Below are 27355 nucleotides of genomic sequence, written 5' to 3'. Positions count from 1 at the left end.
AAAAGAGAATTCTTCTGTAGAACAGAGTTTTGATGAGATTCAATGTCTTTCCAAAGGTTTGGTTCAGATGTTTAGGTGGGGAAAAGCTTTAGATCAGTCTTTCAAGGCAAAGCATAATCTTTGGAACAAACGTTCTATAGAAATTATCACATGAGGGATATTTACACTTTAATAATGCTATTCTAACATTATTTAGCAAGAACAATGCAATGGCAAAATTGCAACACTTACTTTCACACAGTGTGGCAATTGATGGGGCATTAACTATTCACAAACGGTAAAATAGTGTTTTTACATTCTGCACATTGAAAGAAGGGCAACCCCTGATTGGTGAAAAAATGGGTATCTCTTGCCTCTAAGAAACTCTCCTGTGATATACAACTGTGACACAGGAAGTTATTCTGCCGAACAGCATGCTGGGAGACTGGGGGATTCCATTTATTTCTGGAAGATTTAATGACAGATTCTCAAAGGTGCTATTGAAACATGATTGCCTTTCACACATTCACAATAGCGCTAATGAAGTGCTATTGGCAAACCATTCACACTTTTTTGAGTAGCATGACGCTTTGATGTTGGGACACATATGGTATGTGCATGACGTCATGTGAAAATCTTCCTGCTATCGCACAAAATGATGATTGCATAGTGCTTTTCTCCCATTTCTTATTCCCGTGTGATAATCTCCTATGTGTACATGTCTATATGTGAATGAATGTTGTGTTATATCTGATAGCTCATGGAGAAAAGGCCTTTAATAAGGTGCTGTATTACCTGCATTTGTTGTTTTTCTTTCTAATGGGCATGCTTTAAATTGCTTTTAGTTCTATCAACAGTTTAATGATATTTTAACTTTTGTATGATGTTCAACTTTGTATGATGTTTATAGTAGTGGCTTATGGATATAGTTTCAGTGGGTGAAATCTATTCTGGATTTCAGTCTAGGATCTATCCAGAGTGATGATCCCTGTCTACAAAATAGGTCCCACACTTTGGATAGTTCCAGGCTAAAACCTGGAATGTATTGATCACCTCACAGACTTCAGAGCCCAAAGTAGCCACTGGATATGATCATGGGGCTTCCGGACACCTAATTTTACAAAGAACATAAAGGTGGGGAAGACTGATAGATGTATTATTTCACCAGTTTCATCCAACAACAGCATGAAAAGACGAAAACACACAGAGAATGATTTCTCATTTGGTAGTGGTTTTGGTTTTATCTGTTGTAAATAAATTATAATTACAAGTAAACATTTTTTTAAAAAAAATTCTTCAAAACACATTGAAACATTTATAAAAGTTATGGAGAAAGTTCTAGTTCCCACCTACTTGCCCCCAATTTCCTTTCACTTTTCCTAAGGAAGATGATCTCCAGCAGTGCAATTAAAGGTGCTAATTGGATTAAAAGGAAGTAAAGCAACCTTTTTGCAGTCAGGCTAGAGGATATTCTACAGTAATCGAATGCTGAGTACCTCTGAGACAGTGAAGATTGAGCAGGCATGTAGATACCAATCAGAAATCCATCCAGTTGTCTCATGGGATAAGTTTAGTGTTTGTACAGCATGAGAAATGTGTATGTATGTGTGAGTGTGGATATCACCAGAGAAAACAGGGAATGCTCAGGCAGGCCCATTAAAAAGGAAAAGAAAACAATGCTTCACCAAAAATAACTGTAAATATATTCAGCAGGGTAAAACAATCATCTATGTCTAGTCATGCATGCCATCCACTCTTGTTGCTGTCGCTCCTGTCGATCCAGAGTTGTGAGGTAATGGCCCCATGATTCAGGGAAACTGCTGAAGTGTGTGCTCCTGCTTCAGTTTGAGAGATGGGTTCATTTATCATCATAATAAGCTATTACCATTGATAGGTCACAACTCATTGAGGAGACAGTCAGTCTAATTGGCTCAGCTCTGTCAGCTTTCCGTTTGCCTCAAGGAGATGAGCATTACTTTGCAGGTAATATTCAATTGGCCAACAAACTGCTTGCTTAATAATTCATCACATTTCAAATTGGGGAGGGATAGCATAGGGAATTCAACCTGCACGGCTCCATGTTTCACTCTTTTGACAGACTGGCTTTCCCCTATCTTTATCTTTCCCCTCGGGTCTGGAAAGCATGGGGAAGTCTGTAGAAAAAGTTAGTGCAAGTCTTGTCTTCCAGTCATCTGTTGTATTTTGTGTTTATCCTCTACTCAGATGTGTTCCTTTTCTAAAAGAATTAACTGTCATTAACCAGAGCAGCTCTGGAAAACATGGCCTGTCATCACATCTCATCATTTTCCTAAAGTGCCATACATGATTGGGAAAGCTAAATGGATTCGTTGAATAAAATATTGTAACCTACTGTAGATTAGGTTCTAGGGATTAGTGAAGCAACATAGACTTATCCAAACATATTCTACTGTAACGTAATGAAACATTTGGGAATATAAATCTCTCCAAGGAGTTAAAGGGCACTTAACACTCTTAGTGGGAAGTTAGGCAGTCATGTCAAACACTAAGTCAGCCCTTCCATTTAGAAAGCTTTTATTCTTGCTTTAAATATTTTTCTAAAAACATTTTTCAGATGACAGTTTAAACCAAAATTACCATTTTTAGATTGCTGTTGCTTTGACTATGCTTTGTGGACACTTCTTCACTGAATATTCTGTCGAAATCAGCTTCTGAATAAGAAAAGCTCTTTTTAAAAAGAAAGCATACTGAATCCCATGGCTGTATAAATACTTTATTCCTTTTTGCTGAATGTAACAATTGAAGGAAGGAGTAGCTGGTCAATTAAACTAGAAGACATATATTATATATCATGCACGCGTGCGCGCTCATGCACGCACACACACACACACACTATGTAATATATGCCTTCTAGTTTAATTGACCAGCTAGTCCATTATGTGTCTATATATGGTTCTTAACATATTATAACAAACAATTTCAGCATGATATCTCATATGTCATCTTCTTGCTGTTAATCTGAGAGTTCAGTTTTAGGGAGTTTTTCTCTTCCATTCTCTCTCTCTCTCTCTCTCTCTCACACACACACACACACACACACATGCACATTTATACATAAGAAGCAGTTACATCATTTTCAAGTGCTTTGTCTGTTTTTCTTACTGTTGTTCATTCTAACTGGCAGAAGCGCTACAAATGATCAAATGACAGAACTTTCTCAGCCACTTTACTTGAGATTTATTTAATTTGAAGATGTCAGAGATTAAGACTTTCTGTATAACACTGTGCAGGCATTGATTTTAGAGGAGTATGGAAGAGGAGAGCCTGGTACCAGGGTTGTAGAACTGGAAAGAAAGCAAGGGGTTGCTAACTACAGTATATCATGAAAGCATAAATGTGGTGAGTAAGTGGGGTTATTAATCAGCTGTGACAACAGTAAACATTGTGGGACACTATTGCCTTGGATTACTGAGTAGCAAGGTAATAATTCCAATATCATCTTTGTGAACTCATGATGCAGTGTTCAAACTACGTGCATTACAAGCTGCTGATGAACACAGAGCCTTCTACACTTTCTTTATTATGTTCCCACCAATCTTCTGGATGAACTCTTGTTCCTGTTAGTGTGCCAAAGTTTTGTATTACCTATCTTTCAAGAGAGTCAGTTTTGGGGAGAATGGTCCAGGGTTATCTTTCATTAACAAGCACCAGCTTTAATGTAGAAAACTATTATTTTGGGTTAAAATATTTGGTGGTTTTTTGCAATTTCCATAGAGCCCTGCATTCTTCATAGTAATTACAGTATATCATATAATATAGCCAGCATGGTAACAGTGGTTTGAGGACTGGACAATGACTCTGGGAGGCCAGGGTTCAAATCCCCTCTCAGCCATGGAAACCTTTTGGGTGACCTTGGACAAAGCACACTCTCTCAGCCTGAGTGGAAGGCAATGGAAAACTTCCTCTGAATAAATCTTGCCAAGCAAACACTATAACAGGGCTGCCATAAATCTCAAAAGTATCAGTAACAAATCTCATAAAACAAGAGTGCATTGTTACACAGAAGTATTCCCTCCCACTTGGATGGCCTTGAACGAACACTATGAATTGGTGTGGACAACATGAAATTCTCAGAACTGAGAAGGCGTTGCAGCTGGTGGTGCCTTCAAGGTCTACATGGCTATCAACAATTTCTGTTAACAACATGGTAAGATGTCATGCAACCAATAAGATTTTTTGTTGGAAGTCCTAAAGTAATGTGCTAAGAAACAGTGCAGATAAGTGCATCCATGATGAATGGTACAGGAGTGAATGACCTCCTCCTAACAGCCCAACAAACTCCGTGGGTGCTCAGCAGATATGAAATGTTGTGCTAGCTGATTGGTGAGGGAGGATGTGCAGAAATCCAAGATCAAGGCAACCCAGAAGAATACTGAAGAGCCAGCGGCAACCTGCATTACATTGGGAAGGCAAATCAACAGAGAATTCCCAGAATAGCACATTTACTGTACTCAGAAGAAACTATGAAAAGCAGCACACCATCCTCTTATGCTATATATTCAAATAAATTCCACACCTTTGCATGTAGTATTATGAAATTATTTTATTTATATGTTAATTAAAAGTATTTTGTTATTGCTATTCTTTCCACCAGAGATCCTGAAATAATGCACAACAAAAAATTGAAAACCTTTAAAAACAGAATAAAGAAAGCATTTTGAAAATCTATATTCTTTTAGTGCATATTGAAAACAAATTTAAATGCTAGGTTTTTTTAGCCAGTTTAAATCTTATTCCAGATGGATTCTTTTCTTGCAGTGGGCTATTTTATTTTATTAATTTATATGCTGCTTTTCTCCCATAAGTACCCCAAAGTCTGGGATATTTCCTGACCTTGTGGGAAGCCCAATGCATTTCAGGGGATATCATTGTCTCATGTGTCCAGGAGACATGTGCCCTGATGAAATGGAAGATTTGTTTTGTATAGCTGACAGAGTTCCTTTTCTTCTCAAAAGGACCCAATATTATTTCTTTGTCCTAAAAAACACTACCACTTTTATTCCCACCTGAAAACAAAATGACCATTCTGCAAACCCCAAAATTAGGAAGGAGGTATTATTATTATTATTATTATTATTATTATTATTATTATTAAACTTTATTTCTATAGCGCTGTAATTATACACAGGTATAAACTCTAAAGGAAAAATATGTACTTATTTACTTTATAGGAAGGCCTAACATTAGTGGTATTAAAGGCAATTTTCAATAGCAAAGTACTCCTTGCTGAAGAAAATGTCCTTTAATGTACTATTCTTTGTGCAAGGCACACAACAGAGCATGCCACTTTGATGCTGCAGCCATCCTGGCAAGCCAGTTTCCCACCATTGGTACAGTGCTTTTTTTTTAATCTGCTGCTCCACTGCAAAAATAACAGTTGTGAGAGCAGTGTGTTATATCTTAGTATATGTTATATCATAGGTTAGAATAGCTAGCAATTCTAGGCTGGTGAAGAAAAGATCTCACACCACATTTTGTTTGGTATAGAAATATGGTTAAACTAATGTTTTCTTCTCGCTGCAACCAAGTTGGCCTTCTCATAGTGTATCAAACTGTCTGCCTAGGAAAATTTCAGAGACATAGCTATGTTAGTCTGAAATATAAGTATGAAATGCATCTGAGGAAGTAGACTGCTTTTGTGCTGCATTTGCACAACTCCATTCTTGTGATTGCAATGGCCTCAAGAACGCTAATGAAACAACTTTTTCTATGAAAAGTCATGCTGCAGCTTCTTGCACACAGTATCAAAGGTACTACAAAATTCCTTTGTGGCTAGGCAAATGTCTTATTTTAGAATATAATGGCAGGATACAAACCGCCGCTTTGCGGCGCTTCCCCGCCGCCGCCGTTTGCTCCGTGCGGGAGCTGCAGCAGTCAAACCGCGCGGCTCCCGCGCGGAGCAAAAAAGAAGCTCCATTTCGGAGCTTCTTCTTGCGGCGCCTCTATGACGTCGCGAGGCGCCTGGCGCGGACTCGCGACATCATAGGCGCCGCGACACGTCTGGACGCTATGCATCCAGTACGTAAAGATGGCGGCGCCCATGTGGAAGGGGCGCTGCCATCTTGTACGTATTGTATACGTACTATATGGCGGTATGTATCCCGCCATTGTTAAGGAAAATGCAACATGGGATATACAGTGATAGAAATAAAACATGTATGTGAGAGTCACGATGACTAAGCAAAAGCAATTAAGGAGCCACACAGGTGTAAAAGGTAATGTAATTAGCAGTCCTAAATGCCAAGGACAGAAATGTAGAGTGTATAATTGAAAACACCTGAGAATCATTAAGTGTACAAGGTGAGATGATGAAATCATTAATTATGGGTTGAACTATGAGAACCAATCAAAATGAATGTACACGCCCACTGGGTGGAAACTGGCTAAGTGGGTGGTGTTTTACAATGGCTATAATAATTGCTATGATTGCCAATGTATTTTGTGGGTAGTTGTTGGATAGTTGTGGAGTTTTGTGAGTAGTTTGGAGATTGTAGAGATTGTGATTTGTGAGGGCATTAGTATTTGTATATAGTAGAATAAAGTAGATCTTTTATATAAGACTACTGAGTTGTCTGGTGTCTTGAGTGAAGATACAAGAGCCAGCAGGATCCTGAAGAAGTGTGAAGACTTCTGTGGAAGCAAGAGTGAGAAGGCTTGGAGAATTTGTCAGGGTCTTCAGCCTATTCTCTGAAACTCTGCTGCTTTAGAGCAAAGCTTTAACCACTGGCCAAAACTGGTCAGCGCCGGTGCATAACAAGGTGGTGAGTTAGAGCCAGAGGTGAAGAGCTACAACTCCCATCATCCCTGACATATAGTACTACAGAACTACTACACTTGTATTTCCCTGGTGTGTTTGACCTATACTCCTGGAATGGACTTTACCTCTGAAGTAGCTAGTTTTATTCTTAGTCATTAGTCTTTAGTCATTAGTGACTTGTTTTAGTCTTGATCTATACCATGTTTAATACTGACATGTCATGAAAAGGAAACATTTTATAATTGACAGTACATATAACTTTTACTTTTGTGATGGCAAAACATCATCCAATGTGAAGTTGAAGGCCTCATACACCCCAGTGGCAAAATGCAGAGATTTGTTGAGACAATTTTGGTTGTAGCTATCTTTTGGTCTATTGTTGAGGAGAAAGCCAACTATACATATTTAGTGGCTGGATATTTTCTAAACTTCTAGCAGTTACAGTGTCATAATGTGCCTGTTTTGTAATGTAGCTTTAGCTGTTTACCAAAAGCTCACTTATTATGTAGCCAGCTTGATTTCCTTTGGGGGAGATGCTGCTACAGATTAAGCTCTGTCTGATATACTTGCCAAGTTAACCTCTTGAGGTGGTGGTTCAAGCAACAGAAGATCTTAAGTTCTGGGCAGGCTGAAATGTAAAGAACTGATATTTCAGATATCTTGGCTCCAAGCCATTTAGGATTCTAATCATAATCCACAGAGAAATTCAATAATACTCCTTTGTCGATATGTTCTGTCCCTCCAGCCACAATCCATATCGCTCACTGAAGAAAAGTAAATAGCTAAGATCATGATAAGTGCAAAATGTGATGGGGGAATCAACACATAAATATTTGTTCAGAGGCATATTCTGCTGTTACAAGGACAATATGCACTACATAGAGAGGGAAAGTATATCAAATGGCTGAGATCTGGAGTCTTTGGGCCCTAGCACACTACACTATTATAGTGCTATATTCCACGTTATCTGCTATGGTAGTATTCTGTTAATTTCTGCGTTTTGTAGTTTACTAAGGCTCAAAAGTTCTCTGGCTGAGAATTCTAACTGCTCCTCCCTGAAGTACAAATCCCAGAATTCCATATTATGTTGCCATGACAGTTAAACTGTAATATTGTATTATAAAGGTATAGTGTGACAGTGTCCTAAAGTGGTGGATGGGTGGCGTTCATACATAACAACTACAAGGATTTAAGAGTGAGAAAACAAAGAAACCTGGGATATGGGAATAGGAAGACTTAAATATGTACAGACTTAAATATTTACGCGGACTTGAGCTTACGCGCTCAAGCCACAGGGTGCACGCGGGGCAGAAGGGGCAGCGCGTCCCATTCAATTGAATGGGTGCGCGCATCTGTTGCGCCCTGCGCGCCGCGCCGCCGCGCACGAGCCCCATTGTTTCCAATGGGGCTTGAGCATAGGTGGAATTCGCCTTACGTGGATGGGTTCGGAACGGATCCCCCACGTAAGGAGAGGGCGGACTGTACTTGATTCCTTTTGGATTGATAGTCTCCTGGGCTGACAGAGTTCTTATAAAATACACACACACTTTAAAAAAATACTCTCACACACATTTAAAAGCAAAATCACACATAATTCTGCTAGTCATCCTTCCCATTGGTTGAAATCCATCTGATTGCACCTGTATAATTCAACTTATAAGTCTTTCTAGTATGATAAAACATCTCTACCTTATATTTACTAGTTGTTTTAACCCCATTATTTCTATCTTATTTATTTGTTGTGCACAGTATTTTGTTACATGTCTTTTTTCTGATGTCTTGATGAGAGTTGAATTCTTCCTTTCTTTGTCTGTTTTTATTCCTTCTTGGGCTATGTTGTTTATGATTCTCATGTCTATATTTTTTTTCTTGCTTTGTTTCTTCTGTAGTTTCTTCAGATGTTTTAAGTTTTTCTAGAAACTTCTTTGCCTTGTCCAAAGTGTTTAATTTGTAAGTTTTCCCTTTCCAGATGAGTGAGATTCCTTCTAACATTTCCCATCTAAATCGCAGACTTCTCAACTGTAGTTGTCTTATTAGAAACAAATAGTTTCTTCTTTTCTTCAAAATGGCAGATGGGATGTCTTTAAAAAGTTTGATTTCAGAATCTCTTCTTTTCAGTGAGGAGTCATTCCTGGGACAGTCATCCATGGGAGATTCATCCCACCAATCCTGCCTTCCATTTCAGAATTGATTGTTTCTGGGACATGTGATGCAAGGCTAAGTTTGTATTTGCTTGCCACAACTTTTCATGGCAGTTTGTAATGGATCCAGGGTGGTGTAGTGGTTTGAGTGTTGAACTACAATTCTGGAGTACAGGGTTCAATTTGCAACTCTGCTATGAAACAAACTGGATGCCCTTGGGTAAGTCATATGCTCTCAGCCTCAGGGAAAGCAATGCCAAGCCCCCTCTGAACAAATTTTGCCAAGAAAACCCCTTAGGGTTGCCATTAGTTTGATATGACTTGAAGGGACACAACAGCAACAACAGTTAAATCCAGGATGTTTTTATCCAGGGTTTACTTGGTCATAGGTAATGAATGGGAGTCTATTTAAGAAACTCAGAGGGTGTGGGTGAAAATGGGCATGCCCAGCTTGGGGGCAGGTGCTTTCTCACACCTCCTGGTGGCAAGGGGACCACATTGGTACTGATGTCTGCCAGTGTGGGGCCTTCTCTCCATGAGAAACCGACACCACATGAGAAACCTGATCAGCAGGTGGGTTGGTCAGTGTCTAGATCTGGATGCACCAAGCCTATGGGCAACTATGACAAACAAAGGTTGGGGCCTGCTGTGTTCCAAAAATATATATGTTGATGTCTCATTCTCAAAAATAATGGGTCTTGCCCTTGAGCACACAAATATATTAATGTATATGCTTAGTCCTTGTTCATATCCTATACAATCCCCTCTCGCTTTTCTTTCTTTTTCTTATTTTCTTTATGTATTTCTTGTAATCATAACTTAAAATTCAACAGTTTTTTTCCAAAAAGGTCAATAAATTAAGTTTAAAATAAATTTAAATAAATTTTTGATTAAAAATGTTTAACCCCTTTTCACAAAACTATTTCCAATTTGCTTGATAATGAGTATTATATATGGGCAGCAGGACAGGAAGAAGGTGGGGGAGCTTGTGCCTTCCTCATTCTCACAGGTAATCGGCTCCTGTCTCAAACTTAATTTTTGCCTTCAAGGGATTCTAAGCAAAAAGAAAAAGAAAGAACCAAACAGGTTTCAGGTCTAGTTGTCATGCCCTTAGAAAACATCAATATTTTATTGCATGTTTTAAACATAGAATCTGCAGTTGTTACAGAATTTTGTGGGAGCTTTGTTGTTTGCTACAAGTTCAGAATCATAAAGCCAATAAATTCACTCCATGGTTTGTTTGTTTTCATTGAGCTTCAGATTAATGATTAAATATTTTTAATGCTGTAAAAATATTTGTGTGCATTAGCATTTTATTAAACTTTACTTACAAGGATACAAACATGTAAGAAACATAAACATGAACAACTTGTGGCATTTTGACAGAGGAAATTAAGGGAGGAATTGCTTTGCCAGTATTAGTTACACTTTACAACATATACACTGGATATGAACTGGCACTGTTTTAATATGCCCTTTTATACAAATATAATAAAGTGCTGGGAAGTGTAAGAAATATCTTATTACCTCTGTATTCTCCCATGTGGAGTGCATGTGTGTGTGTGAGAGAGAGAGAGAGAGAGAGGAGAGACAGACAGACAGATCTGTCAAGACTAATAGAGAGGAAAGTGGAGTAAGAATAGTGGGAACAGATGAAAAATCATTTTTAAATTGATGAAATGAAATAAAATTAAAGTTGACTATGCTTTCTATTGACATCTCTTGCAAATGTTGTACAAGACCCCAGTTATGGTTAGAAATAGAGCTTGCAAACTTTTAGCATGCAGTGTTGTTGTTTTAATGTGGTTAACATCAAATTCTAAGTTTAGGATAGCAAGGCACACATTCATTATTTTGTGGCAGGAAATAAATTGTTCATAGTTTTTTGTGGAGGTTTTTGGCTATGTGGTTGTGTTCTGGAAGAGTTTATTCCTGACATTTCACCAGCATCTGTGGCTGGCATCTTCAGAGAATTCTGGCATAGGAGTGAGTGGGGTATATATACTGTGTGACCCTTGGTTGAAAGGAAGTGATTTACACATTAATCTCTGTGTTGGTCTGTTGTTGAATGGCAAGCCCCCAGGGTGTCACATGTTGTGTGCCTTCAAGTCATTTCTAATTTATGGTAACCCTAAGATAAACCTAGTAAGGGGTTTTCTTCACAAGGTTTGTTCAGAAATGCTTGCTTTTGTCTTCCTTTGAGGCTGAGAGATTGCCCAAGATCACACAATGGGTTTCCATGGCTGAGCACAGAACTCTAGCCTTCAGAGTCATAAACCAATGCTCAAACCACTACAAGATGCTGGCTTTCTGAGGAAATAAATAATGAGTTTTAATTTGTTCTTTGATTATTTTTCTCCTATCCTTATCTTTGATCAGTGATTAAGATATTTTAATCAAGGTAAGGTTAGCAAGCTATTTAAAGTTGAGTCACATTTTTGTAGTGAAATAACTTATGATTTTTAGCCCTGTACAGTTTTCCATGGAATATGAACTCTGTTGTACATACTGGTAAGATTTTTGCCTGAAACTGGATGTGCTGTTCCAGACTGTCTGCAGTTTCTTTTAAAAGCCACAGCCAATGTAACAATTAATGTAACATATTAAAAGTTTTTGTTCCCAAAATTAGCAATAATGAATTAATTTTGGAGCTCGCTAATGAGTAATGAAACAAATTAATTTTAAAGTTAATGTTCCAAGCTTCAGTTAAACAGATGTGTCTAAGAATATCCGCAAATATGTCAGGTTCAGTGTGTTCATGCTAAATATAAGATAATATGTTTTCCCGAAATATCAAATTTCCAAAAGTTGTCATCAAGTCACCATGTTTCGAGTGAGAGTATGCTATCTCATCCTTCACATATACTTGTGATTCTGTCTTAAAAACAGGTGTCACTCCCTCTCTGGCCTCCATCATTGTTGGGAGCTGGGCTGGGCACTGTTCCCTAGCTATAAAGATCCCTGTTCTCATTGTTGTAACAGTGTGAATATAGCAAATGGATATCACTTGGGAAAGGGAGAGCCTTTCATTTTTACCTTTTTTCCATTATTAGATCACAGTGGTCAAAGAAAAGAGTTTTAAAGCATGCAGCTCCTGGGCCTGAAAAAGTTGTGCACTCAAGGATTAGACAGCCCTGTTTCTTTCTCTCACACACATCCAACTCCATTTCATCTGGTCTTTAAATGGGTCATTTCTGAGGAAAAAAAATGCTTAAAAGTGTGTGAACCCTGTCTCTTTATTTCCATAGTCTTTTTGCCTGTGTTTCTCCATGTTCTTTGACTTCTCATTGCCCAACGTGCCAAAGTTGTTCATTTAAAACATACAAACAATAGAACTGGATAGCAAAGCAGATAACATCAGTCATCAAGAAGATTTTGGCTTAATTATTCTTACTACTAGAGCAATTATCCATTCTGGAAGTCAAAGCTGTCTGAGTACCATGGCCTCCCTCAAAACATGCATAATATGCAGATACTGCATTTAAATTGTACAACTATAGCTAAAGGAATGCACAACACTGAACAACAGACAGGTTGGTTTTGTAAAAAAGACTATTCATATGACGTTTTTTGGTATTTAAAGGGGGCATAAAATAGAATGCTGGGAACTAAATGAGTCACTAATTACCTGTTCTTTAGTGAAGAAAAGTATGGTCAGAGCCCAGTTATTGGATAAATCACAGATGAAAATTGGGATACGTATGGCAAAGCAAGATCATAGAATCATAGAATCAAAGAATTGGAAGAGCCCACAAGGGCATCCAGTCCAACCTGCTGCCATGCAGGAATACACAATCGAAGATCAGCGTGTGATCCAAAGAGTGAATATTTTTGCATTTTGAACTCACTATGCAGCCAATTAAATAAACTAAGGATGAAGCAAGAAACTGGGACATTTTAGAAGCAGCTGAGAAAGTGGAATACAACAGGTTGTCCTTGCCAAACCAGTACATTTGAAAGATGTGATAGAGGTTGAATGAAAGATATAGTTTACTTGAGTCTGTCTGAGAGATGGAGAGTCACTAAGGGTACAGACTCACTAGTAGAAATTATGCTATACTTTAGATACCTCATAAATAATAATAATAATAATAATAATAATTTGTTTTATTTATATACCGCTATTCCAAAGATCATAGCGGTGAACATCAAGTAAGCTAATTAGCAAGTAAGCTAAATATACCCAGGCAACAGTATCATAAATACAAGGGGTTGCTAAAAAGTTCTCAGCCTGACCTAGTTTGAAAGTAGCTTGAAAGAGTGTTCTTTTGTATTGCAAATTGCCAATAGGATTGTAGCACCCAAATTTTTTTCACATCATTGATAGAACCATGGCAACAAAGAGTTTAGAATTTTCAAGTGCTGAACTCCAGGCCATCATGAAATTCCTGTTCCTGCAGAAGAAAGGTCATGGCCACAATTTTTTGGAATAAGGAGGGTATATTGATGACCGGCTATCTTCAGAAGCACCAAATAGTTAATGCAGAATACTATTCTAACTTGGTGTGTTGATTAAAGGAGGCATTGAAAGAAAAACGGAGAGGGAAGCTGCAGAAGAGTGTTCTCTTCTTGCAGGATAATGTACCTACTCGCTGGCCTGGCAAGATGGTGGATATTTTGAAGAATCTAGGATTTGAATGCATAGACCATCCACTCTACTCACAATATCTTGTTCCATCTGACTGTTTCCAACCTATAAAAAGAGTTTGAAAGGGAAAAAAAATTTCAAATGATTCACAGGGGACAGCAGTGTCAGAGCAGTATTTTAGTGACTAGACATCAAACTATTTTTTGAAGTTTTAAAGAAACTTGAGAAATAATGTGCCAGATCCATCGAACGTCAGGTTGAATATGTTGAATAGCATGTAGGTTTCATGCCATGTCTGGATACACAGACAAATCATGAGACTGTATGTATGGGATAGGGTCATTGTATACAGATGGGAGAGAGCTATGTTGCACTCATAGTGCACTCCAGAAAACAAGGCTTGTCCCTTGATTGTTACCTCTATATGAAACTTCACAAAATCATTTAAGGTAGATAGGTTATTATTATTATTATTATTATTATTATTACACTTTATTTCTAAAGCGCTGTAATTATACACAGGTTTAATGCCTTAGACAAAATACTATTGAATCAAAATTAATTGATGCTCTTGGGCACTTTGACTGAGTTTATCTCAGTTTGGCTACTTGGGACTGACTGCTGTCTACAACTACCTTTTAAAAGATGAATTGAAAACACTAGTGATAGTATCAGCAGCAGAAGTTGTATATATTGAAGGTAGCTTATCATTGTTGACTTACTGAGACTGGTTACCAGGGTGATTTAATTTCAGCTAAGGCAATTTAGATCATGATTCATATGAAAAGTAAAAAGGCTTGATTCATATCACCAATTAAAATTAAATTTTAATCTTTAAAAAAGCATCACCAAACTATATTCCCATATTTCTCAGGAAATACAAAAGATGCCAGATCACATTTCCCTCTCATTCATATCCACTTTCCTGTTTAGTCCTAAGTAATTTACTCCTGAGTGTGAAAAGGACCAATTCTTTATTTCATTACAGTCATTGTCAAATCACTAGCTTGTAGAATGAATGTTGAGACTACTCCACAGTTATTTTCCACAAGCTGAATTCTCATCATAAATATTTCTGATATGTACCATAAGAGCTTGCAAGCAACTAATTTCATACAACTAGCTACTTGTAATTAAATCTTTAAAAGAAATACAACAAGGGAATTGAAAATGGAACATTTTAGCTCATTCACATAGTTATAGCGGGTGGCCTGACTAAATATTGGGTGATTAATATCATATTTTGAAGTGGTGACTCATGCTGTACCTCATGCTCTGTTGAGGCAGTGACAAGGCTGATAAGAGGAAAGTGTTTTATCCACAGGCCATCAACTAGTACCATTTCAATGTCATATCCCCCCCCCCACACACACACATAACTAATAACAACTACTTTAGTCATGGTGTAGTCATTTGAGCGTTGGACTACAACTCTGGAGACCAGGCTTCATCACTCAGCCATGGAAACCCACTGGGTGGCTGTGGGAAAGTCACACTCTCTCAGCTTCAGAAGAAGGCTAAGACAACCCTTCTCTGAACAACCCTTGCCAAGAAAACCCTGTGATAAGTTTGCCTTAGGTTGCCATAACTCAGAAGTGCCTTGAAGGGACACAACAACAACAACAATGAGTGTGTGTGGTGACCAAATGTGTTCTCCCCTTGAAAAAAATATCCTTGAGTAATCTTCCTCTATGTGTTGCCACATGTAACAAAAAATAACTGCTATTGGGAAGGGCCACTTTAATATCTTTTAACATTGACCACATAGATTGGTTGATAACAGTTCTAAGCCAAGACATTCCTTTCCATCCCTTCTCTAGAGCTATTCGTCTATTTTCTATTTCTTCTTTCACCTTAGTGAGGCAATGTTATTCCATTTTTTCTGCATTTGTGCCATCAGTCTCTACTTAACCTCCATCACCTGCGTCACTTGGCCCTACAAACAGAAGAGCAACTGCAAGTCCATAGCTACCTATTTTGCACCAAATATTAACAACTGCAGCTAATATTCTGTCACAAATGTCCCACTTTCAAAAAACAATTCTGGTCCTTGCTGTAGCTCCTGTACACAATAAGAGAGCTTGGATACTATTGTCAGAGGCTCATAATGTTTGCATTGAAGTAGCAGATATTGGGAGTTCAGCACTGGCATGAATGGGAACTTTTGCTAACACCGGTACAATACCCTTCATTTATCCCATTTTGGCAGGGACAATCGTTCCATTTTTTCCAGCTACTTTTAAAATGTCTCAGCTTCTCTCTCTTGCCACCTTCCCTCTTTGTCTTCTGCTTACTTCACTTGCTGCAAATGGAGTTCAAAATGCAAAATGCTTTTGCACTTAATTAACTCAGCGTGGGAAGGAGGACAGGAGGAACCAGAATCTTGCTTTTTAGGCAAAAGCAAACTGCTGTAGCCTGTCCCGGATTGTGTGTTCTTCCTCCTTTAATACTCTTAAATATTGACCATACTCTGATGTTGTTTGGCCACATGAGTCCCAGTTTTTATCTGGAGAGTATGCAGTGCAGGAGAGGAGAGTGGATGGATGTTAAATCACAGGCCAAGTGGATAGTTAAACAATAATAAAAGTTTGTTTTAACACAGAATAGGCAAAGGTAACTGACATGAAGTTGTTACTATGTCTTCTTTTGTTACATATATACAAGTCTGGTTTTAACTCTCCAATAATAACTCAGCAGCACAGGCTATACTATCACTCAGGAAATTATGTAGCCCAAACCCCTCTTTCTGAGTCTGGCTACACTGAGTCTCTCCTCTCTAGACTCTCCAGAACTAATATTGTCCCTCTCTGGACCTAACAGACCCCTCCTTGGTCTATTACCAAATTACTGTTCCCTCAGTCTCTAATCCTAACTATCTTCCCCACTGAACTCCAGCTTCATCCCTCAGGATTCCAAACCCTAACTGACTCAACCCAACTGCCAAGCGGAATCTTTAAACTCCTCAGCCAGCACCTGATTGGCTAGTGGATCTCTGGCTTCTAATTGGCTGGTTTGTAAGTCAGTTCGTCACACACCTCCCTCCTTTAATAGGTTCATTGACACACGTAACCAAACAGCTATATGGGCCAAGGAACTCTCAGTTATAAATTATACTTACCCATTATATATAACATTATATAAACAACAGGTAAACATCATCACTATATACATATATATGTCACTTATATACATTATCATATCAACCTGTTTACAAACCTTGTCTCTCTTCTTTTACCCCTCTTCAAATTGTCTAGAGAGACCATCAACCACTACATTTTCCTTACCCTTGACATATTGAATGGCGAAGTCAAAGTCCTGTAACATAAGACTCCATCGTAATAACTTGCTGTTATTTCCCCATGTCTGATTTAACCAACACAAGGGAGAGTGATCTGTTCTGATCACGAACTTTCTCCCCCACAAGTATGGCTTAAGTTTATTTACAGCCCACACTATAGCCAAACATTCTTTTTCTCTAGGTAGGAGTTTCTTACTTATATATAAGATCGGATGGATCTGACCCTCTTCCCCTTCCTTGGCTTAAAACGGCACCCAGACCAACATTAGAGGCATCCGTAGTAACTATGAAAGCCTTGGTGTAATCCGGAGCCATCAGAACTGGAGCCGTGGTCATCAGACGTTTTAATTCCATGAACGCACATTTTGCTGACCAGAGGGTCCCTTCTGGGGGAGCCGGGAGGAGGAGGAGGCTGGATATCTCTATATGTTGTCTTTTATGACTCTAAATCTGTGAGGGTGTTCCTCACTCAAATCTATGTCACTTTTGTCCTCGGTCAAAACAAACAAAGGTTTCAGACTTTCATCCCTTCGTTGTTCTTGACTAAATTCAGGGTTAGCTTTGATTTGACTCTGCTCAGATCCCTCCTTGCTTGAGGTATTTGTCTCTTTAACTTCATCTGGAAGAATCACTGCTTGATCTTGGTTTTCTTCCAACTGTGGATTGACTTCCTCGGAAGAATTTTGTTTTTCTTGTTGTCTAGTGATCACCCCTGCAAACCTAAAATACCAATCTAGGTCATTTCCAATTAGGCAGGGAAATGGAATGTCATCCCATACTGCGAATTTCCACTGCAAGTTCTGTCCCCTGAACGAAATATTTATTTTGCTTACTGTTGCCTTAAAGGCAGGACCCCTTAACCCCTTCAAGATCATTTCTTCTTCTGGGCACCAATCTTGAGGTTGTACAAAGTGTGGCTTAACTATACACACCTCAGCCCCTGAGTCACAAAAACCCCACACCCAGTTCTTATTTATTTGTATCAATTCTCTATGTTCCTCTGCTTCTAACTCTTGAGGTAAATTTGTTACAAATAAGCAGGGTTTTGGAGACATATTCCTACTAGCGTCCATTACTGTTCCAACTGTCGTTTCTATGGCAACTGCCGCCTCAGGTTGATCTCTGTGGCAACATTCCTTTATGTCAGGCCCAACTGACTTTATACAATAAGCTGATTTTATTTTGGATCTGGAGTCTTCATTGAATATTGCTGGACAATTATATCTTAGGTGACCTAACTTTCCACATTCATAACATTTTTTTGGATTGAAGCTGGATGATTCCTTCAACCAACTGTCTTTTTTATAAGCCTCAGGGTCATTTTCTCTCATTGCTCCCCTTTTCCTCTCAACTTCAGAGGTTTTCTTTTGTCGCCAGGGTTGAAAAATTTTTCCCTGGTTATTTCTCTCTTTTGAGGCATGCCAATTTTTGGGATTGCTTTGTTCATTTTCTGCCGACTTTCCCTCTGTCCTTGGCAATTTTCTGTCATCCCCTCTGATTAAGGCCAATGTATCTATTATCTTGGCCCCCTCAGATACGGTTTTAGGTTGTCGGTCCTGAACCAACCACCTATATTCTTAGGGAATGAAGTTATAGAACTGTTCCAAGCCTATTAGACTTTGTAATTCATCTTTGGTCGTTATTTTAGATCCCTCAATCCAACTTTTTAACAAATAATCCAGTCTACATCCTAGCTGGGTATATGTTTCATCTCCTTTTCTCTTAATCGCATGAAACTCTCTTCTGTGGTGTTTGGGAGTTAGTCCAAATCTCTGTTTTACCATATCTTTGAACAGATTGTAATTTTTGGCTTCATCTGGCCTCATTTCAGCATAAATTTCTTCAGACCACCACTAATTTGTGACCTCAAATAGCTCATCCTTTCTTCTTCTTTTATGTTTAATTCTTCACAAGTTCTCTCAAAGTTAGTGAAGAAAGACTCAATATTGTCCCCTTTATAATATCGTGGAAACCGTTTCATGTCAATTTGAGGCATTCTGTTTACCTCAGCCATCATACTAGTTTGAGGGATTCCCTGTTCTAAACTCCTCATCCAAAACTGATCCATCTCAGCTTGTCTTGCCCTAAGTCTTTCTAACTCAATCTCTTTTTCTCTTTCAATTTCCTTTCCACTCAAAATCCTCTCATTTTTTATCATGTCCTTTTCCATTTCTTTTTCAAGTTCTTTTACTCTACACAGTCTCTCACTTTCTATTTTAGCCATTTCTATTCTTTCTTTTATTTTCCAAATCTCTACACTCTCCTGAGGTTCAGAAATTATGGTGTCAACACTAGCCACCATTTCTTCTCTGACTTCATCCTCCACAATTTCTGGCCCTGCTGGAGGTTTAACTTTTTTAGGAGGCATTGTGGACAGTATTTCCTTACAATTACCTAGAACTTTTAACTCAGGAAATACTCTTATTCTACTCTGCCTCAATTGAGTCAAAAGAATCCACTTGGATTTAAAGTCAGACTACTGATTCCCTACGTTACCACAAATTTTTACCTCAAGAATCACGTCTATTTGACTGGGTCTCCACTATGTATAGAGGCTCCACTTGCCCCTCAACTCAAATTAGTGATTCCTTACATTTACCACTGACGTTTACCTCAGGAATCACAAAGTGTGCTTTTTCCTTCCTACTAGTCTCCTACCGCTACCAGTACGTTTACCTCAGAGACTAGTCTTACCTAGGGTTGTCAGTTTTCAAGTGATCTCCTACAAATTACACTTTTTGTTTTTACCTCAGAGATCACTCCTCTGAATCTAACACCTAGATTTTAAACTGTAGGTTTTCCTTTCTTTCTGTTTAAACCTACTATCGGGTAGCTGGTATTTCCACTCAGACCCCTTAACTTCAGCACACCTTCGGCTACTGGACTTTTCAGATCCCGGCACTGCTCACCAAATTATGTAACGTTTCCCCACCACCTCACAATTCTTTCCTTATTTGTGACCCAACACCCCTGTGGGTTTTTAAAGGTCAGTAGCGTGGATGGATGTTAAATCACAGGCTCCCCCACTGAACTCCAGCTTCATCCCTCAGGATTCCAAGCCCTAACTGACTCAACCCAACTGCCAAGCGGAATCTTTAAACTCCTCAGCCAGCACCTGATTGGCTAGTGGATCTCTGGCTTCTAATTGGCTGGTTTGTAAGTCAGTTTGTCACAATAATCACTGGGGGGGGGCAGCACCCAAGTGGTAAGAAAGCCTTTCCTTAACAGCTGATCAATTGCTAAAATCCTGCCTGAATTTTTTAAAAAAAGTCATTGCCTATCAGTGAAAAAAAGAGAGGGGAGGAAACCAGCTTAGCTTCTTTTCACAGGCATGTTCATACCCTGGAGCTACCCACGGATGAGAACAACTGCTAAACCCCCTGGACACTGTCATTATGATGAAATCCACCAACTGCACATATTTTCTTTATTTAAAGGAAAACCTTGATGGGCTTTCAAATGACATACTTTGAATCACATGTAAATTTGGCCCTAAGGAGCTCTTTTAGTGGTATAGTTCTGTAATTCTGTGATTATTCTAAGGCTGGGCTTTGAGTTACTCCAGGTGTACAGAATGAAAGCAGTTGTTCATGAATTCATAATTCTAACACTTTTTTGATTGTGGTGAAGTTACAAATATCAATAGGAATGATTTTTAAAATAAAAAATAAAAAATAGAATAGACATAAAATAGACATAAGAGAATCTAAAAGATGTGAACCAACAGCTTTCTGTTCAGTGCCCAACACTCAAGACCACTTCAAAGCAAAGTACAAAGAAGGGATACCAAACATGTAAACAGGGCAGAATAATCATGGAGACAGTCCTTGATGTGGCTGTCACCTGTATTCTTTACAGAACTTCTCCTTGTAGTACTTGCATACAGTTGGCACTCTCTGAAGGGCAGAACATGTCATCATAAGTATTTTCCTCAACAAGAATTTGTATCTGTATTTGACTCCCCAGGAGAAGCCCTTCTTTCAGTCTTCACCGATATTCTTAGTAGGTACACGAGATGCCCACTGAAAAGTGTAGTCCAGTGGTTCTCAAATTGTGCGGCAGGACCCCAAGGGGGGCTGTGAGAGTAGCTTAAGGGTTGCATAAGACTTGGTGGCCCTGATTCCCCCCTCCTCTTCCTCCTCCTTCACTTCCCAAACCTTTTATGCCTCATAAAGAATGAATACTTCTGTGTGACTGGATGTGAGAGAGAATAAGTGAGTATGTTTGTGAGTTAAAGAATGAAAGCGCATGACTGTGTACATATCTTTGAGCACTGGTGCATGTGAGTGTGGCTGTGTGTGAGACAGTTTGTGTAAAATTTAGGCATATGTTAAGTACTGAATCTATTTCAATGAAATTGTTCTAATTTGAATAATCTTATTTCCTTATAAACTATTAAAATATGAATATACATGAATATGCAGATTAAAAATCATATACTAAACAAACCAAATATTTATTCATAAACTACATCAAGGGGGGGGGGGGGCACAGCATCTTCCTGTAGATGTAAAGGGGGTCACAAGGGTAAAAAGTTTGAGTAACACTGGGGAGCCTTTTCAATGGCTAAACCTAGATTATAGATCCTTCTATAGAAAGGCTAGTGTGACCCCCCCCCCTCCTTTGCTGTCCTTCCATCAACAGGTGAAGACATTAAAACATAGGGTGTTTTGTTTTTTAACTATTGGGCTTTTAAGAGGGTTCTGTACTGTTTTTAACTGCTTTTAAAATCATCTTTAAGTGTATATTTTAAAACTGCTCTAATATGCCTATACAAGTCGAGTCTCCCTTATCTGAAATGCTAGGGACCAGAAGTGTTTCAGATTTTATTTTATTTTTGGCTATTAGAATATTTGCATATACACAAAGAGTTATGCTGGGGATGGGACACAATTCTAAACATGAAATTCAGTTATGTTTCATATACACCTTATACACACAGCCTGGAGGTAATTTTATACATAATGTTTTAAATAATTTTTGCATAAAACACAGTTATGTACACTGAACCATCAGGAAACAAAGGTGTCACTATCTCAGCCACCCATGTCGACAGTTTTGGATTTTGGAGTATTTCGGATTTTGAAATTTTGGATAAGGGATACTTTGTAGTTTGTTTTGATTTTAGTATTAATTTTTTGCATGTTTTGCCTGTATTGTAATTGTTTTAATTTGTAAGGAACTTTGAGTTTCATATCATGGGGAAAAGTTGGGTAATCATCATCGTTATTGTTGTCATCATGGTAAACGTCTAGTAAAATCGTCTCAAAATACACAACCCTCATACAGTGTTATAGATTGCTAGTTGTTACTGAATTCACCTAGATTACACAGCCTAGTAGCTGCCAGGAGCACTTTAATGATGTTTTTTTTAAAGAAAAAGATTAAGCAACAACAAAATACTTGACTTCCAGCAGAACTGTATTTTTTTTCTGGAAAATGTTGACATGCAAAGTAAAGACCTTTTTCAGAAACATGAGGAAAACAAGTAAAATTATTCTCTTAAATTGGGATCATATGGTAGCAATCATGTTTTAAAATGGAAAGATAATCTCTGAGCATTTGACATTAACTGTTGAGATCTGAAGATTTAGAGACACATTAATGATTTAAAAGATTGAGCTTACCATTTCAGTTTTAGTATATTGATTGTATTAGTTACATTGCCTCGTGTTTTTCTGTGTCATTTGTATCCTGTAATATGTTTGCAATTTCCCCCCCATGGTCAAAGTTCATGAACAATTCAGTCTGACAAACCTAACTCACTTATATTAATCTTAATTTATATCACTTATACTTACATTAAAGATGGTATATGTGTTCAACATATGTTACCTTTAATATGCACTATTATACACAGGTTATAACATGCATGAACAACACACACCACTATATAGTATAAGATAAATCTTTTTTTCTTAATAGTTGTTTTTGTTATCATCTTCCTTACTCATATGCCACTAAAGTTTATGTATAAGAGAAGAAGAAAGAAGAAGAAATAATGATAGGGTATCCATATTTTTATTTTTATGTTACATTACCATATAGCTTCACTGAGATGCCTGCTTCTTGTAGAGTGTGGCAGGATCCATGGAGAACAAATCGTGTCAGCTATTTGTTCATGATATATTTTAATTATAAACTGCTTTAAAGGCATAGGAACTTTATTCTGTTTCAATATACAAAGGAATCTGGTAGTACCTCTAAGAATAACTGTGAGAAATAAATTTGCAGAATAAGTTTTATAGACTTAGGGGCTGTACATACAGCCGCCCCTTTCCTAGCCAGATCAGAGTTGAAGTAACCTCATGCTGCGGCCCCAATCCAGCCTTTCCAGGGCACGAAAAGGAGCTGCAAAAAGCAGCTCCTTTTTGTGCCTTGGAAAGGGCGCAATAGCCACAGTGGCACAGCTATGTGGCACTCCTTCAGTACCATGTCATATGGACGCAGCGCCGGAGGAGCACAGTGATGCCACACACTGTTTGGAGCAGATTGTGGCATCACGGCAGCCTGGGGATGGAGTCAGGGCATGTGTTGTGAGGATGCTACGCCCTCACTCTGCCCCCGTGCCAGCCCAAAGTGCCGGTCTGTATAGGCCCTTAGTTCTACTTCAGCAGATGCATAAGCTGCTTTGTAGGCTGGTACTAGGAAATTAGACAAGCAGTATTTTTGAATAAGCATCCAGAATAACATTACTATAAAAACTGCAGCCTGATCAAAATAAAAACATATGAAGTTGTCCTATTCCACAACTAATCTGCCCATCACCTGCTAGGTTTCTCGCATTTTGCTTCACAAGATCTGTTAACTATAGTGTATACTTTGTAAACAGTTTTAGACAATGTTGTATATATAACCTTCGAAGAAAGGACAACATAAATGAAAATGCCCTTATTTTAAAGTACCATGGGAATATATTGTTTCTATAATTTCTTAATATTTTTAAATCCTCTGATTAGTTTTCTTTATATGAATAAGACTTTAGCCTCCTTAAACAGCTTTCCAGTGTTCTACAGACTTGTCTGCACAGGACTCCACCCCCCGCCCTGCTTTTCTGGCATTGTCGTGTTTGCCCCTAACCCTGATATTAATGTGAGCAGTCCTAACAATGTCTGGCATGTTCTGCACCAAAACTGGGGTTTAGTAGGTTTAAACTGTATTTTAAAAACTTACTTGTTGCTCTGGATCATCCAGGAAGATCCAAATCCATCTGTTCCTGCGTTGCCTCAGGTGTCTTCATGGGCCTCCCAATGAGCCGCCTGGTGCATCCATAGCTGCTCTGGGTTGCAGTCATGTGACTGCTATTGGACATATCATTGTGACCTCAGAAGCAAGTGACTCACAGCAGCAGTGGACATGCTGGACATCAGAGGGATGCCTGTGCAGACAGCTGTGGTGGTGTGGGAATGGAGGGCCAGTTCAGACAGGGCACCTACCACAAAGGAAAGCAAGAGTACACCCCCTCTGAACAAATTCTGTCAAGAAACCCTGCAAAAGGTTCACCTTAGAGTAGTCATGTCAGAAACTACTTGGACGCACATGGCATTCTTTAAACTATTTACAAGTAAAACAGTGTCTATGTGAACATTTCTCATGTACAGTATCCATATAGATCTTTATCTTTTTCAAATATAGGCTTTATTACCTGGTTTATAAGGTACAACTCACACAGTTAATGCCAGTTTTCTTCACTATTTTCAAATATCGTCTCAGTCTATTTGTACTATATATGACAGTTGTACTGTATATGTACTGTATTTTGTTTTGCTATTATCAATTTTTAGAAGGAAGAAGTGACAACTAACACCCTTCCTGAAGTTCCATCTATATTTATCAAAATCTTTTTAGTTTTCTAAAAATGATATGCCCAGAGTAGGTCTCCATCTGTCCAGCTTCATAAGCTGCCTAGTGAAATTGGAGGCATACTTATCAAATTTGCAGATGACACCAAATTAGGAGGAGTAGCTAATACCCCAGAGAACAGGATCAAAATTCAAAACGACCTGAATAGACTAGAAAGCTGGGCCAAAGCTAACAAAATGAAATTCAGCACGGAGAAATGTAAGGTACTGCACTTAGGGTGGAAAAATAAAATGCATAGATATAGGATGGGGGACATCTGGCCAAATAAAACTACGTGTGAAAGGGCTAGGAGTCCAAGTAGACCACAAGTTGAACATGAGTCAACAGTGCAACACGGCAGCTAAAAAGGCCAATGCAAATTTAGGTTGCATCAATAGAAGTATAGTGTACAGATCAAGGGAAGTAATAGTGCCACTCTATTCTGCTCTGGTCAAGCCCCACCTGGAATATTTTGTCCAGTTCTGGGCACCACAATTTAAAAAGGACATTGAGAAACTGGAGCATGTCCAAAGGAGGGTGATTGAAATGGTGAAGGGTCTGGAAGCCATGCCCTATGAGGAACGACTACAGGAGCTGGGGATGTTCAGCCTGGAGAAGAGAAGGTTAAGAGGTGATATGATAGCCCTGTTTAAATATTTGAAGGGATGTCATATTGAGGAGGGAGCAGGCTTGTTTTCTGCTGCTCCAGAGACTAGAACCCAGAACAATGGATGCAAGCTACAGGAAAAGAGATTCCACCTCAACATTAGGAGGAACTTCCTGACAGTAAGGGCTGTTCGACAGTGGAACAAACTCCCTCGGATTGTAGTGGAATCTCCCTCCTTGGAGGTCTTTAAACAGAGGCTGGATGACCATCTGTCGGGGATGCTTTGATTTGGATTTCCTGTATGGCAGGGGGTTGGACTGGATCGCCCTTGTGGTCTCTTCCAACTCTATGATTCTATGATTCTATGAAACCACAGGGCTTTTATTCAGCATCCACCCTACTTTTTCGTATCATTCCCTTAGCTCTGTTAGATGCATAGCAGAACTGACAATACTTTTTTCTTAACACATTTTAGTTGCCACTTTCTCAATAAGTATGTGTGCCTGCACACACAAACAACTGTTATTCTTGTTTTAAACTGAAAGCTGCCCTGATGTAAAATTACTAAAATATAATTAACAAAATAAATATTATGATAATAATAAAGTCATTCCTTCTTTCTCCACACAAGACGTTCACCCCATGATAATCCAAATGTGTTTTGAATGTTAAAAGGCACTGTAAGATTTATCTGTTTGAGCTAGCATTCAACAACCAGAGTTAAGCAACCATGCAGTAATTTTAATTTCTAGAGATAATATAACTATAATACTTTAATTATTCTATTTTTATTGCAGTTTTTCCTTAAATAGTCCAAACCCTTGAGAAATGAATAGAATAAATAAATGTAATTAACATGTCCAATGGTGCTGTAAATATCTATGACTTTCAATTCCTAAAGAGAAAATTGTGTTTTTTTACATGTAAGTAAGTATCCCAAATAAAACAAAACACCTAGAGCTTGGACATATTACTTTTGGACTACAACTCCACCACCATTTTAGGCAATTGGTTCTATTGTCAAACCACTCTTACTGTCAAGAACTTCCTTCTAATGTTCAGTTGAAATCTGCCATCCTTTAACTTTATACCACTAGACCTGATCCTACCATCTGGAGCAGCAGAGAACAAACCTGCCCCCTCATCTCTCTGACAGCCCTTGTATTTAAAGAGTGCAGTCATGTCACTCGCAGTCTTCTCTTCCCCAAGTTGAATATGCCTGGCTCTTTTAACTTTTCCTCATATATTTTTCTTTCTGTACCTCTTATCATCTTTCTTGTCCTTCTCTGAACCTACTCCAACTTGTCCATATGCTTCTTGAAATGAAGTACTCCAGATGAGGCCTAACCAGTGCAGAATATAATGATACCCAGAACTGAATGAAGTACCCCAGATGTTGCTTTACCAGTGCAGATTATAGGGTACTATTAGTTCCATGGACTTGGAAACTATGCTTCAATTAATGTAGCCTTCTTGCAGGGATGTAGCCAAGGGTGTGTGTCTGTGGGGTCCAGACCCCCCTTCTGTTAGATACAATGAAAGGTGTGTGCTGCCACACTGCCGCACCCAAGTCCCAATATAATGGTGGCACTTATTCTGGACCACCCCTTCCCAAAATCCTGGCTACGTCCCTGCTTCTTTGCTGCAGCATTCTAGTGCTGGCTCATGTCCAACTTATGATCGACAATAATCACAAGGTCCTTTTTGCATGTACCACTGCTGAAGCATGTACAGTGGTACCCCGGGTTACGAATTTAATTCGTTCCGCCGCCGCGTTCGTAACCCGGAAACTTTCGCTAGCCGAAAAAGCCATAGGCGCTAATAGCGAAAGCCGCGATTTCGTGCGAAAAAGCGCCGAAAAGCACCAAAATTTTTTTCGTAACCCGGAATAACCTTCGTAACCCGGAACTGTTTTTTTCAATGGATTTTTTTCGTAACCCGGAAATTTCGTAAGGCGGCGCATTCGTATCCCGGGGTACCACTGTATCCCCCATCCTATAAGTGTGCATTTGGTTTTTGTGGCCTAAATGCAGAATTTTGCAGAGAGCATATCAGCAAGTTCCTTCAGTACCCTGGGATGCTGTTCATATGGCTCTGCACATCT

The 27355-nt window shown here is 38.7% G+C and overlaps 1 protein-coding gene and 1 pseudogene across 1 annotated transcript in view; one reads left to right on the top strand and one right to left on the bottom strand.

Moving 5' to 3' along the window:
• LAMA2 (laminin subunit alpha 2) overlaps positions 1 to 27355 on the top strand; it is a 609129-nt gene that overhangs the window by 276986 nt on the left and 304788 nt on the right. The window lies entirely within an intron of this gene.
• On the bottom strand, positions 17168 to 19841 carry LOC149311123 (uncharacterized; annotated as a pseudogene).

This window comes from Sceloporus occidentalis, unplaced genomic scaffold, assembly GCF_023333645.1.
Source record: "Sceloporus occidentalis isolate IW3139 unplaced genomic scaffold, rSceOcc1.0.p SCAF_6, whole genome shotgun sequence".
NCBI lineage: Eukaryota > Metazoa > Chordata > Lepidosauria > Squamata > Phrynosomatidae > Sceloporus > Sceloporus occidentalis.
Note: the sequence above shows the minus strand (reverse complement) of the source record. Positions and strands in the feature narration are given on the sequence as shown.